General features: G+C 28.3%; 1 protein-coding gene across 2 annotated transcripts in view; it reads right to left on the bottom strand.

Moving 5' to 3' along the window:
* The window catches only part of LOC129956611 (uncharacterized), a 136,438-nt gene that overhangs the window by 94,200 nt on the left and 29,643 nt on the right, over nucleotides 1–12,595 (bottom strand). The window contains exon 2 of one of the 2 annotated variants that reach the window (XM_056068552.1): nucleotides 5,540–5,621. The exons of the other annotated variant lie outside the window; for it this stretch is intronic. The gene's annotated coding sequence lies outside the window, so the exon portion shown is untranslated. The remainder of the gene's footprint in view (nucleotides 1–5,539; nucleotides 5,622–12,595) is intronic. 2 annotated transcript variants of the gene reach the window in all.

The raw sequence follows: 12,595 nt of genomic DNA, 5'->3' as shown, positions 1-12,595 counted from the left end.
AAATATTAACAACAGAATTCAAATATTTCAGTTTCCTTTTTGGTACATAAAATAAAGGTTTTTGAACATAGCACCATTTATAAAAGACATTTATATTTTACATGTATGTTCCTGGCATTCAGAAAATAACATTGTTGAACATGGAACTAAACGGAATGCTAATAAAAATTTATTTAAAATACCCAAATTATTTGGCGTCATTTGTCTTACTCTTCTTTAAATACTTTCGAATGAAATTAATCTATATTTTTCTATCAAAAGAAAATAGTAATCCTTGAAGCTTTTCTTACAGTGATCAATAATTTACAGTATATTATTTGTATTACACAGATAATACTATTATATTCTTTTTTCTGAAAATAATAGGCTAGAACTGATCTTTATATTTACGTAGTTTGATTTTAGAAAAATTGAAATACAGATACCAAATATGATGTTCGTCGTAAATTTAACCTCCTTTCCTTTCAAATGTTTGCTCTTATATATCCCTCTAATAGGATGGTAACTCAATCTCTATTTTTGTAGTATTTTAAATTATGTATGATTAAAAAATTCTTTTATTTGATTCTGCAATTGTTAATACTTAGATTAAGCATAATTGCGCTTGCTTTCTTTTGGATGGAATCAATAATTATTAATAACAGCAATAAAAAAAAATTTTAATTCTAAAAGGACAGATTTAGATATATAGACAACAGAAAAATTTTTTAATTTGAGAGAATAATACAACATAGAAAAATGACTTTCCCTACAATTTCTACATCTTTGAGCAGTGGTTCCTTAATATTATATCTTATATACTGTATTCGAAGCAAAATTATTATGGAAATTTTCAAAGTCTTTGAACGCCTGTCATTTAATATATAAATATTGGGTTGGCAACTAAGTAATTGCGGATTTTTTTAGAAAATCAAAGACAATTTTTTCATGGAACTAAATAACTTTATTCTGTAATGTATTGCCCATTTTGATCAATGATCTTTTGCCATCTTTCAGGCAGCATAATAATCCCACGTTCATAAAACTTCTGGTTTTTATTAGCAAAAAACTGAATCAGGTACGATTTGACATCATCATCATTATTGAAATTTTAAACCATTCAAGGTGTTTTGTAAAGATCGAAACAAAAAGTAATCAAATGGTGCAAGGTCAGGACTATATGGTGGATGTGGCAAAATATCCCAACCAAGTTCCAATAATTTTTGCCGAATGACCAAAGATGTGTGTGGCCTTGCATTGTCATGATGGAATACAACACCTTTTCGATTTGTCAATTCGGGCCGCTTTTCTTCAACTGCGTGGTTTAATTTCGTTAGTTGTTCAATGTAGACATCAGAATTGATCGTTCGGTTGGGGGTAAGAGTTCAAAGTAGACAATTCCTTTGTAATCCCACCAAACTGATAACAAAACCTTCTTTTGATGAATATCAGCTTTTGATGTTGTTTGAGTTGGTTCACCTGGCCTGCTCCACGATCTTTTCCACTTGATACTGTTGTAAACAACCCACTTTTCATCGTCAGTTATCAGTCGTTTTAAAAATGGATCATTTTCATTACTTTTCTTTAGAAAATCGCAGCTGTTAATGCGTTACGTTAAATGCGTTTCTTTCAGTTCGTGAGGAACCCATGTATCCAGTTTTTGAACATAGCCAAGCTGTTTTAAGTGATTTTCAATGCATGTATGTGATACATGAAGCTTCTCTGCAATCTCACGTGTTGTACTGTGACGATCCGAATCGATTATTGCTTTGATTAGGTCGTCATGAACTTCAACTGGACGACCAGAGCGTTTTTCATCTTTGAGTGAAAAATCATCAGAACGAAATTTGGCAAACCAATTTTGACACTGTCGTTCTTTTAAGGCTTCGTCACCATAAACAGCACATAACTTTTTATGAGCTTGCAATGCCTTTTTCCCTTTGCGGAAATAAAAAAGCAAAATATGACGAAAATGTTCCTTTTGATTTTCCATTTTTCAACGAACGCCAAACGAAAACTACGCAACCGATCAAAAAACTTTTTTTACTGATTGACAGCTGAATTGCCAACTATCAAATTACAAAATGTGTTTTACATTTGTACTACGTCTGCAAACCTAAAAATTCAACTGAAACCATCTATGAGTGAAATCCGCAATTACTTAGTTGCCAACCCAATATATACTTTTGTAAGAGTAATAAATTTGATGATAATTACATATATTTTATGCATTTAATGCATTATTAAAACGCATTAACAAAATAATTTTACAGACAAAAAATGCGCTATGATTTTAATGCGACATATAATTTTATCACAATAGTTTTCTTTTTATTTTCGTGATTCTATAAAGCTTGATAACAATAATTTTTAAATAAAAATGAAATTCTTCACAAAATTTGAGAACTGAAGTAACGATTCTTACATATCAAATAACAAAATGGGAAGCTTCGTAAAAAATATTAATGAAGTTAATCATTATCAATCTAATTCAAATCAGATTATAAATCAATTATTTTGATTATCTAAAGCAATTGTATAAAAATAACTAAAATAATTTAGTTGATCCTCTGTAATCTTACTATTGCCCCTCTTTAATTCGGAGTTTTTAGCAGGGCAATTAATATGAATCACTGCAAGCAGACATCAGTAAGTGACATTATGCCACTTTCTTGCAAAGTCGTAAAAAACCTGGTGCTCAAATTTTTAAATATTATTATTCAAATTAATTTATTTCGAATTTTTATTTTTATTTTTGAATATTTGTTACCCGAAGAATAATTTTCTGTATAATTTTGTGTAATAAACATAAATTTAGTAACTTAAATGAATTATTTTGCTATGAAAACCACTCTGATCCATATTTTTTTAATATAACCTGATAACTGTTGTCTCTTTGGTCTGATGAATGTCGGATTACTGAGAGTAAACTATATTTTAAAAAAAGACAAGCGTCATAGCTTTAGAATATGTATGCTAAAAAATCTAATGTATATGGTTTTATTCCAATTAATATTTATAATTTAAATATTCAAAAGAGCAATTATAACATTTAAATACAAATGTCATTTAAGAAAGCAGACGATATTTTTTCACTACATAATTTAAAAAAATCAAACGATAAATTCTCAATTTTGTCATACTTCGTTATTTTCTGCAGTTATTTGAAAGAAATATTATTGCAAACGATAATTTCTTCAAATATGTTTAAAGCTCAGAAAATATTTTTATTTTTATTTTTTGGGAACTGATAAAATGTTTCGGTATTTGTTTAAAATCTTTACGGGTTTTTTTAACAACATACTATATTATACTTTGAAAAAAATATTTCTATAATAGTTAACCAATAGCAGATCTCAGAGAGACATGTAAAGATAATACAAGGTTCCTATAGCACATTATAACACTGTCTTTCAAAGTAATGTCTTTTATTTTCTTTACTTTTTCAATAAATAGCAGTTAAAAAAAGGAACTATTTTCATGTTTATTTGTTAGTTTTAATAGTTGTTAAATTATTGCATGCTTTCGTTCCTTTTTTCCATTTTCCAGCAATTATCATTTGCAAAAAGATGAAATAGAATTCCAAAGAAATCAATACTTTTTCGGCCTTATAAATTTCTATCAAATTCTGAATGAAATAAATTTGCTGTAATTTTTTCTGTCTCCCCGTTTGAAAGAAGTAAACTCTAAAAACACTTCAATACTTAGAAAGCTAAGAGAATCTTATATTGAACGCAACTTTAATATCTAAAGTGTAGATTCCTATCAATTTATGAATCAAATTTGTCCACAGATTGATCATTTACAGGCGTGTACATTTATAACTCAAATATCCAACAACATGAATGTATAAAATCTAATATATAATTTCGTTTTTAGAATTTCAGTTCTGCATCAAATGTTTTAGGCAATCGGTTGGGTAAAGCTACCAAAATGCATCTTTCTTCACTACATTATGAAGTAACAAAAGCTTATTCGTGGTTCTGAAAATAAAATTCTGCTCATAGCTTTACCTAATGTCAACAATTTTCTTACAAGGGGGGGGGGTAACATTTTTATCATGTATAATGCGTGAAAGTTGCGGGAAATTGCTTTCTCTGGTTTAATTTAATATATTATACAACATTAAAATGATAATAAAGTGAAAACTCATTATTCAATCAAATGATTAAAATTACAGTTCAGTGGCAAAGTTTAAGGGGAAAATAAATTAGAGGAATCTGAATGTGTAATTGTAAAAAAAAAAAAAAAAAAAATCCGAGAGCCGTGGAATCAAGTATGTTTCGACTTGATTTATTAACATTTCGCTTTCAAATATTTCGTAAAGTTAATTAAATAATATTTTCGATAATTATGTTGGTTTTTCGCACTTCCATGTTTCATATAAATAATGCATTGCCTGAAAGATGAAAATTATGCAAAATTTTCTTTCTGCATTTCATTAAATAATTTTGATGGCTTATTTTTTTAGCCCAAAAAAAATCTTTCATCAATTATCTTTTACAAAATATTAAAATGTTTAATTGCTTTCTTAAAGTTTGTAAAAAATAAAATGATAAATAATATTTAAAAACAAAAAAAAGCAAAATACATGCCCTGAAATTCTAGAACAAAACAACTTCCTTATTCTAATGCATGAAAACTTATGAAAAATTGCATTAATTAAAAAAATTCCTGAATAATTTATCACATAATTTTATAATTTCCGTTAAAAAATACGAGGTAACGAAACACTCTATAAATCACAGTTATAAAATCTTTCATAATAAATCAGTGTATCGCTAAACATTCAGCTTATTTATCTGCTTACTGTTAACAAAGAAGCATTTTTAAACCGGGAAAGTTAATCTCAGAATGACATTCAATGAACTTCCTTAACTTTTGTGTTTTCATTTCATCAAAAAAGGGGTCAAGGCCGGCAGGTATGAAAACGTCAGAAGTGAAAAGATCATTGTCATCTTCAAGCAGGATGCCGATGGAACTCGAACCAGAATTACTGGCGCAAACGCGCTTATGTTCAGTTCCTGTTCTTAAATATTCCTTTTTAACTTTTTGATTTATTTATATTTTTACTTTCTATTGAATAATATATCGAATTTTTAAAATTTGTTCAAATTTTCAAATTTGTTATACTAAACCACTGCGATTTATTCGTCCGGTATATTAATTGTATTTAATTTCAGTCGAAACTCTTATTCATTATTCGGTATTCATTGGTTCTTTAAAAATGTAATTTCAAATTTCAAATTGTGTTGACATTAAAATCGAATTTTTTTTTAGTAGCATTGCACTTGATCTGCCATAGTCTTTAAGAACGTTCTTAAAGCAATCAAATAGTTAATCGCATTATCTGACGTCTAATTGTCCAATTTCTCCGGCAGCTTTCTTTTTTATTTTGTTTATAAATTATACAATAGGTAATAGTTTAAAATGGTGATGAATATTTTACATCTCAGCATGTTAACTATTAAAACATGCCAATATAAAGAATTTAAAAAATAGCAACCATAATCTTACAGGTTGTCTTTTCAAATATAACATCGTAGAAGATTTTACTTACAGATTTAGAAGGAGTCATCTCCATGAAACTTTCTCGCATATTATCCATCAACTATACCTTTCCCCCGCAGAAAATTGTGAACCTAAGGTAAAGTCAAAAAAATCCGTGAGTGTCAAGCAATAGTTAGGAAATTTAATCTTCGGTGTGAATTAAGCATTTTGACTGAATCTATCGTGCAAATGTGTTTTTTAGAAGGGTTTTTTTAATCAATCAAAAGAAAATTTTATCATTCAGCTAAAATCGTAGCAACATGATCAAATGCCAAAATTCATTTATTTAAATCATTGCTTTTTTTAATTATTCGTGCAAATCAACAAACGGTCAATTTTGACAGAATTGGCTGAGATTTTTTAAGAATTACGATCTTATATATTTTAGATACTAAATCTGTACCCAATTTTATGGGTCTATTTTTTTAGTGTTTTGTAGCTGTCGAGCTCACTTGTGCTGTAAGAGCCTTACAGACAGACTTCCTCAGAATGGAAGTCTGACTGGAAATTTCATTCAAAGATTGATAGAAATTTACAAATATCGTGTTATATCCACTTACCAAATTTCATTCCCATAATTCAAAACTCTTTTGAGGCATCATGTTCACAGACAAACAGATATAATGTCATAAAATGTATTTTTTGAATTCAAGGTGGTCGAAACCTAAAGATTGGTCAATTCTCAAGTTCGAATTTTTCTGACGGGTCCAATACTCATATAAGAAAAAAAAACTAAGAAAAAATCATTACAATGCTATCTTAATTTTCAACTATGAAAGAAAAGTAAAATTCTTCTATTGTTGTAACACGTAATAAATAATGAAATTTTGTAATATAAATTTATATAAATAATGAAATTTTATTTATAAATTCGAATTTTTTAAATAATTTATGAAAATAATAAAACGAAAATTATACTAATAATGAAAATGGGCTTGAATAATATTGCAACAAGGAAAAGCATTGTTTTAAATTATGCATATACAGTGGCTCAAAAAATTGAGAATACACCTTACGTTTACTTGATAAATGCGACTTTCAATATAAATAACACATTACTGGGAAGTGCAAACTTGTTTTTATTTTTACACATAACAAATGGTTTAATTTAGAGTAAAAATAAAGAAAAACCAACGAAAAATTTCTAAATTGAAAATTTTCAGAAGCATTTTAAATAAACATACGCGGAATTTTGCCTCAAAAAATTGAGAATACACCAATGAAATTTCTGCAATATCATGCATAGAAACAAAGTATCACTATTAAATTGCATGTCTTTTGGCTCTTATAATGGTCTCTAAACGTCATGGTACCGATTCGATTAATTTTCGGTGGTATCTGAAAATATTTTACCCCATTCTTCTTGCACCACTTGTTTTAAATGGGTTTTGTCTCTAATTTTGTATTTTTGAACCACTTTTTCGAGAATGGCCCACGAATATTCAATGACATTGATGTCGGGGTACTGTGGTGGTGTGTGTAACTGTTGCTTACAATGAAAAAGACATCATATTTTGACGTTACGTGCATTCTGTTTGTGGTCGTTGTCCTGCTGGAAAATGGAATTTCCATCTAAACCCAAATTTTTAACACTTTCCTTTAGATTGCTGCTACCATATGGTTCAACCAACATGTTGCAGAAACTTTTCAAATCATAGGCAGAAGTGTAAGTGCTGAAACTGTGCTAAATGCCATTAGGCAAGCTGGATATAAAAGTAGCATTGTTAAAGAGAAACCGTTCATCAGCTTGCAAATTCAGAAAAAGCATTTGAAGTTTGCAAACACTCATCAATTGAAGACCAATAACCTTTGGAAGAAATCTATATTTAGTAATGAAAGAAACCTCAACATTTTTGGCAGTGACAACCATCTTACTGTATGGAGAAAGCGTAATACTGCTTTGTATCCAAAAAATTTACGTCCTACAGTTAAACATGATGTTGACTCCGTGATGATTTGAGGTTACATGGCTACATCCGGGGTAGGAAATTTAATTTTTATAGATGGCATTATAAATGATACGGTTTACTTGGATATACTTCGCAGAAATCTAAAGGAAAGTGCTAAAAATTTGGGTTTAGATGGAAATTTCATTTTCCAGTAAGACAACGACCCCAAACAGAATACACGTAACTTCAAAATATGATGTCTTTTTCATTGTAAACAACAGTTACACACACCACCACAGTACCCCGACATCAATGGAATTGAATATTCGTGGGTCATACCCGAAAAAGTGGTTCAAAAACACAAAATTAGAAACAAAATTCATTTAAAACAAGTGTGCAAGAAGAATGGGGTAAAATATCTGCAAATACCACCAAAAATGGGTCAAATCGGTACCATGACATTTAGAGGCCATTATAAGAGCCAAAAGACATGCAGTTTAATATTGACACTTTATTTCTATGCGTGATATTGCAAAAATTTCATTGGTGTATTCTCAATTTTTTGAGGCAAAATTCTGCGTATGTTTATTTAAAATGCTTCTGAAAATTTTCAATTTAGAAATTTTTCGTTGGTTTTTCTTTATTTTTACTCTAAATTAAACCATTTGTTATGTGTAAAAATAAAAACATGTCTGCACTTCCCGGTAATGTGTTATATATGTTAAAAGTTGGATTTATCAATTAAAAGTAAGGTGTACTCTCAATTTTTTGAGCCACTGTATATATATAAATCTTATAAATTATACATATTTTTTTGAAAATTTGCAAAAATCAAGAAAAAAGTCAGTCTGCAACATAAGTGATATCATTAAAAAAAATTCTAATTTTCTTTTTTTAACTATGATTCTGATCAAAAATTTGAGAAAAATACTCCTTAGTGAACATTCTTATTTTACAAACCATATTTATATCAAATTTGATAATCACTGGTTAAACGGTTTCTCCAAAAACGTGAAAAAAGCGACCAAACGATTACCCTCACAAAAACATCAGCTCGTACTTTAAACAATGATATATGTGAAAATTATAAATTTTGGTTTACTTTGTACAGATCTTCATATCCATAAAATCAATTTCGAAATTAATTACATGCATTTTTCTAAACAAATAACTTACCTTTTTTTATTTCATTTTTTTTTCGTTGCATGGTTGTTAGAGAAACTTTTCATAACACCATGTAAATCATTCAGTAATTTAATTATAATTTTTTCCACAATTTTGTACAAAGTTACCTAAACGCTCGGCTTCTTTGCACTTGTTATATCCATAACAACTCACTGTAAGGGAATCTTAAACACTTACTGTTCACTTTGAAGAAAATACAGTAAAAATTTGTAAACATACCTTATTATAATAACCAATTATAAGCCATTGTATCGGATGAAATCAGGATAGTGTTTTAGGAATTTTTTCCAGTTATTGTTGGGAGTGTTATTATTAAATCTACTTATTACCACAATTTTATTAATAAGGTAATTGTTTATAATAGTTTTAAAATCTTATAATTTTAAACAAGTAATCCCTTTATACAAATAAATTTATTTATTTCGTGTATCTCGGAAACGGTTTTAACAATGCGGTTCAAATTTTATATTTAATAATGTTTGGCTTTTTAAGTTTATCTATATATGTGGCTTTTCAGAAAAAACACGATTTTACACACAAAAAAATTTATAACTAACTATTAGAATAAGTATATTCAACTTCCGATCCGAAGTGCGGCAGTGCAGTATAGAGGTCAGAACATAATGAATGGTACGTGTGGGGCGGGTCCTCGATTTAAGTAGCGAGTTTTGGTTTTTTTATTTTATTTTTTTTACTTCTGTATTTATATTTAATAATTTTTGTTTTTTAAATTTATCTATAGAGTTGGCTTTCCTGGACCCACACAAACACACACAAGAAAAAATGGGGAGTTTTTTTTTTTTTTTTTTTCAGAATTAGCTATTATACCCTTTTTCTATCTGCTCCCACGCCGACAATGTCATATAGCGACATCTGGGACCCGATTTCACCTTGGTAAAACTGAGTGTAAGCTCAAAAATATAATGATAGATTAACTGTAAAATGTATGCTGTAATATAGCAGATAGTTTCGAATAACATGTTAAACTAAGTGCATTCATGATTTTTTTAAATTTAAATTTGCAATTCGTATGTAGGTAAGATTTAAAAATATTCATATGTAATCAGTAGATGATTCTTATCTAAATATTTTATCAAAAAACACAATTTTACAAAAAAAAAACTGCTAAGCGAAACTCTGTTTTTTAGACAGGCTCATATAAACTGCAACTACATTTCTTCTTTTCATTTGAGAAAATCAGAAACTTTTCAGGTTTCTTTACAGGAAATTGCATTTTTTTAACAAATTGCAATCTTGTGTGTACCAAAATTGCTTTCTGCCTCTCTAAGAGTTATATTTGCAATCTAAAAATAATATTAAGGCAAACTTAGAGGATCTATGTAGATTAGCGCATACATTTTTGAGCTCGTGACTTTCTTTTACATAGCACTTGCATATCTACGCCAATATAAACATTGTTTTCATTACTAATTAATAATAAAATGAGCCGAAATTAATTTCAAAACTCAGTTCTGGTTACTTTACTCCCTTAAATTTTATAATGCAACGTTACCCCTCCTCCTTTTTTTTCTTACCGTTTTCAGAAAACAAAATATACCCTTTCAAAATTTACCCAATTTCAGAAGTTAACCGTTTTTAGAAAATAAAATGTATTTTAGCGTGACAAACAAGTAGAATAGGCATTCAATGCAGCAGAATTAAAGCTTGATTTATTTGCTTTTACTCTGAAGTTCAGTTATGTTTCGAAATTTTTGTATGTTCATCACCAGAAACAGCACTAAAATTTTAACTGCAAAGCTGGTTCAATGTTTTCTTTTCATCCGTAACCTCCTGAATCACTATTTTATATAAATTCAAGCAAATAAATATAATCATTACTTTTACTTACAAAAATGAAAATAATCTTCGTGTAATTAAATCTCTATCTTCTCTCTGTTTAAGTTTTTGGCATAAATGCGGTACATACTAAAAATGGTGCAAACCTCTCTCCACTGGTATAGAGTATAGTCAGATTATGATATGTTTATTACCAATGTTGAACTGAAATTTGATTTAGATTTTAAATTTCTTGATTCTTTTCTATGCATTGATACTAGCATCCAAGAAATTTATTACGCGAATTTTTAATTTTTACGTTTATTACTTGTGAGATCTCACTTAGTCTCATGAAACGTTTTTGGCTTTTTATCAGTTGGTTACTGTTGAATTCTTTAAATGTAAGCGGTTTTCAAGTACTTTTGAAAGATTTCTATTCAATAGCAATTTTAACGTAATATGTTAAAAATTATTTATAAAAAGAAAACACAAATTTGAAACTATAAAAAACATTTCATATATATTTTTTAAAAGTTACAAATTTTCTAAAAAATAAAATTAAAATGTCACATTCATCTTGAAAATAAACATTTGCAATCTATCAACTTACAAATAACAAAAATATAATTCCCCAATAAAAAATACTGAATATAATTTCTTCGAACGCAACAAATGTTGAGTATAATTAAAAATAAATGTTCTTTAATAGTAGAAGTGAAAGAAAAATAATAAGGATACGAAACTGTAATCAAAGAAAACATTTTAAGAAAGTATAAAAAAAATCAATTAATACAGATAAAATCTCTGCGAAAAATATCAATATTATTTGAAAATATCAAAATTTAAAACTCAAAACAAAAATCTTGAATCATCAGTGGAAAATATAATTTTAGTAAACATTAGGCAATATTTTATTGATCGCAATCGAAAACATCTTGTTATATGATACAGAAAATCAATCAATTTTTAAGCATACAATTTTTCAGTTGCATTCAGCTACGTAAAGTATACAGAGAAATAAAGACTTTTATTGTCTCTCGCTTGATCATATAAAACAAATCTAATGCGGAGAAAGTGAGCTGTTTAAACTCGAGTTCCGATTGACGAATTCTGCCGAAAAATATAATGAATGTAGGAGTAAAATGGAAAATGGAGTTATGCTAGTTTAATGGTATTCCTTAAGTACTGTTAGTTTCATTTTGTCTATAACTTAACAATAAAGTATTTTTCATCATGCACTAAATCACGAAAAAAAGACATTTTTCCTATAGATTGCATCATATTTTAAAAGTGCCTATTATTTCTATCCTGAATTTTTTTAATGTCTTTCATAAATATATTATATCGTTTACGCCATTTCAGGTGTATTATAATTGAAACAATTCCAAAAATATCATTGTCATTGGATAAATGAGTTGATTTAAAAGTACATATGTTTTTGTGTACTGTTTTCGGTGTGTTTAACTCACTTAAGAAACATAATAAAAATACAGTGTAAGTATTACACTGTCAATTAAATTTGATTAATAATTTCAATTAATTAAGATAATGCAGTTCTTAAATAGAATAATTAACTATCGGTTAATAATTACATTAATTAATTTCATTAAAGAACCTAGTCCTCTTTAAGTGTTGTCGATTGTTGTTAACCTCTTTAACCAAAACTGACAGATATCTCTTCAAGTTTTCGAAACTATGAGAGGACATTTGGCATTGGAAGTCAAATTTTTTGCTCACAAGGAGTATAAATGAATATTTTCTCACACTCGATTTGCAAACCTGGAATCTTTCAACTCCAAAATCAAGCCTCGTTACCAAGACAACGACAATCTTATCAAATCATAAAAATTAATTTAATGATAATTTTTCTGACTGAATGATGAGGTCAATAAAATCCTCTTAGTTCTAGAATCTAGTGCATATCTATTTGGTGAAAAAGTAGACATAATATCACGCCTCAGAGAAAATCAACGCTAGTGCAGTCACTGTTAACGCACAAACACGCACATGGCGTGAATTATCCATCATCATATCATAATGGTAACTTCAATGGTATGATCTTTCTAAACCAACGTATTACGTAAAATTAAGAAAGTTAGTTAAACTTTTTATTACGGAAACTTTTGTTTACGGTATAAGAAAAAGTATATAAATTTCTACGACCATAATTTTTAGTTCAAATATTATGTTTTGTAATGTAATCTTTCACAAGCATA

This window comes from Argiope bruennichi, chromosome 2 (assembly GCF_947563725.1).
Source record: "Argiope bruennichi chromosome 2, qqArgBrue1.1, whole genome shotgun sequence".
Classification (NCBI taxonomy): Eukaryota; Metazoa; Arthropoda; class Arachnida; order Araneae; family Araneidae; genus Argiope; species Argiope bruennichi.
Note: the sequence above shows the minus strand (reverse complement) of the source record. Positions and strands in the feature narration are given on the sequence as shown.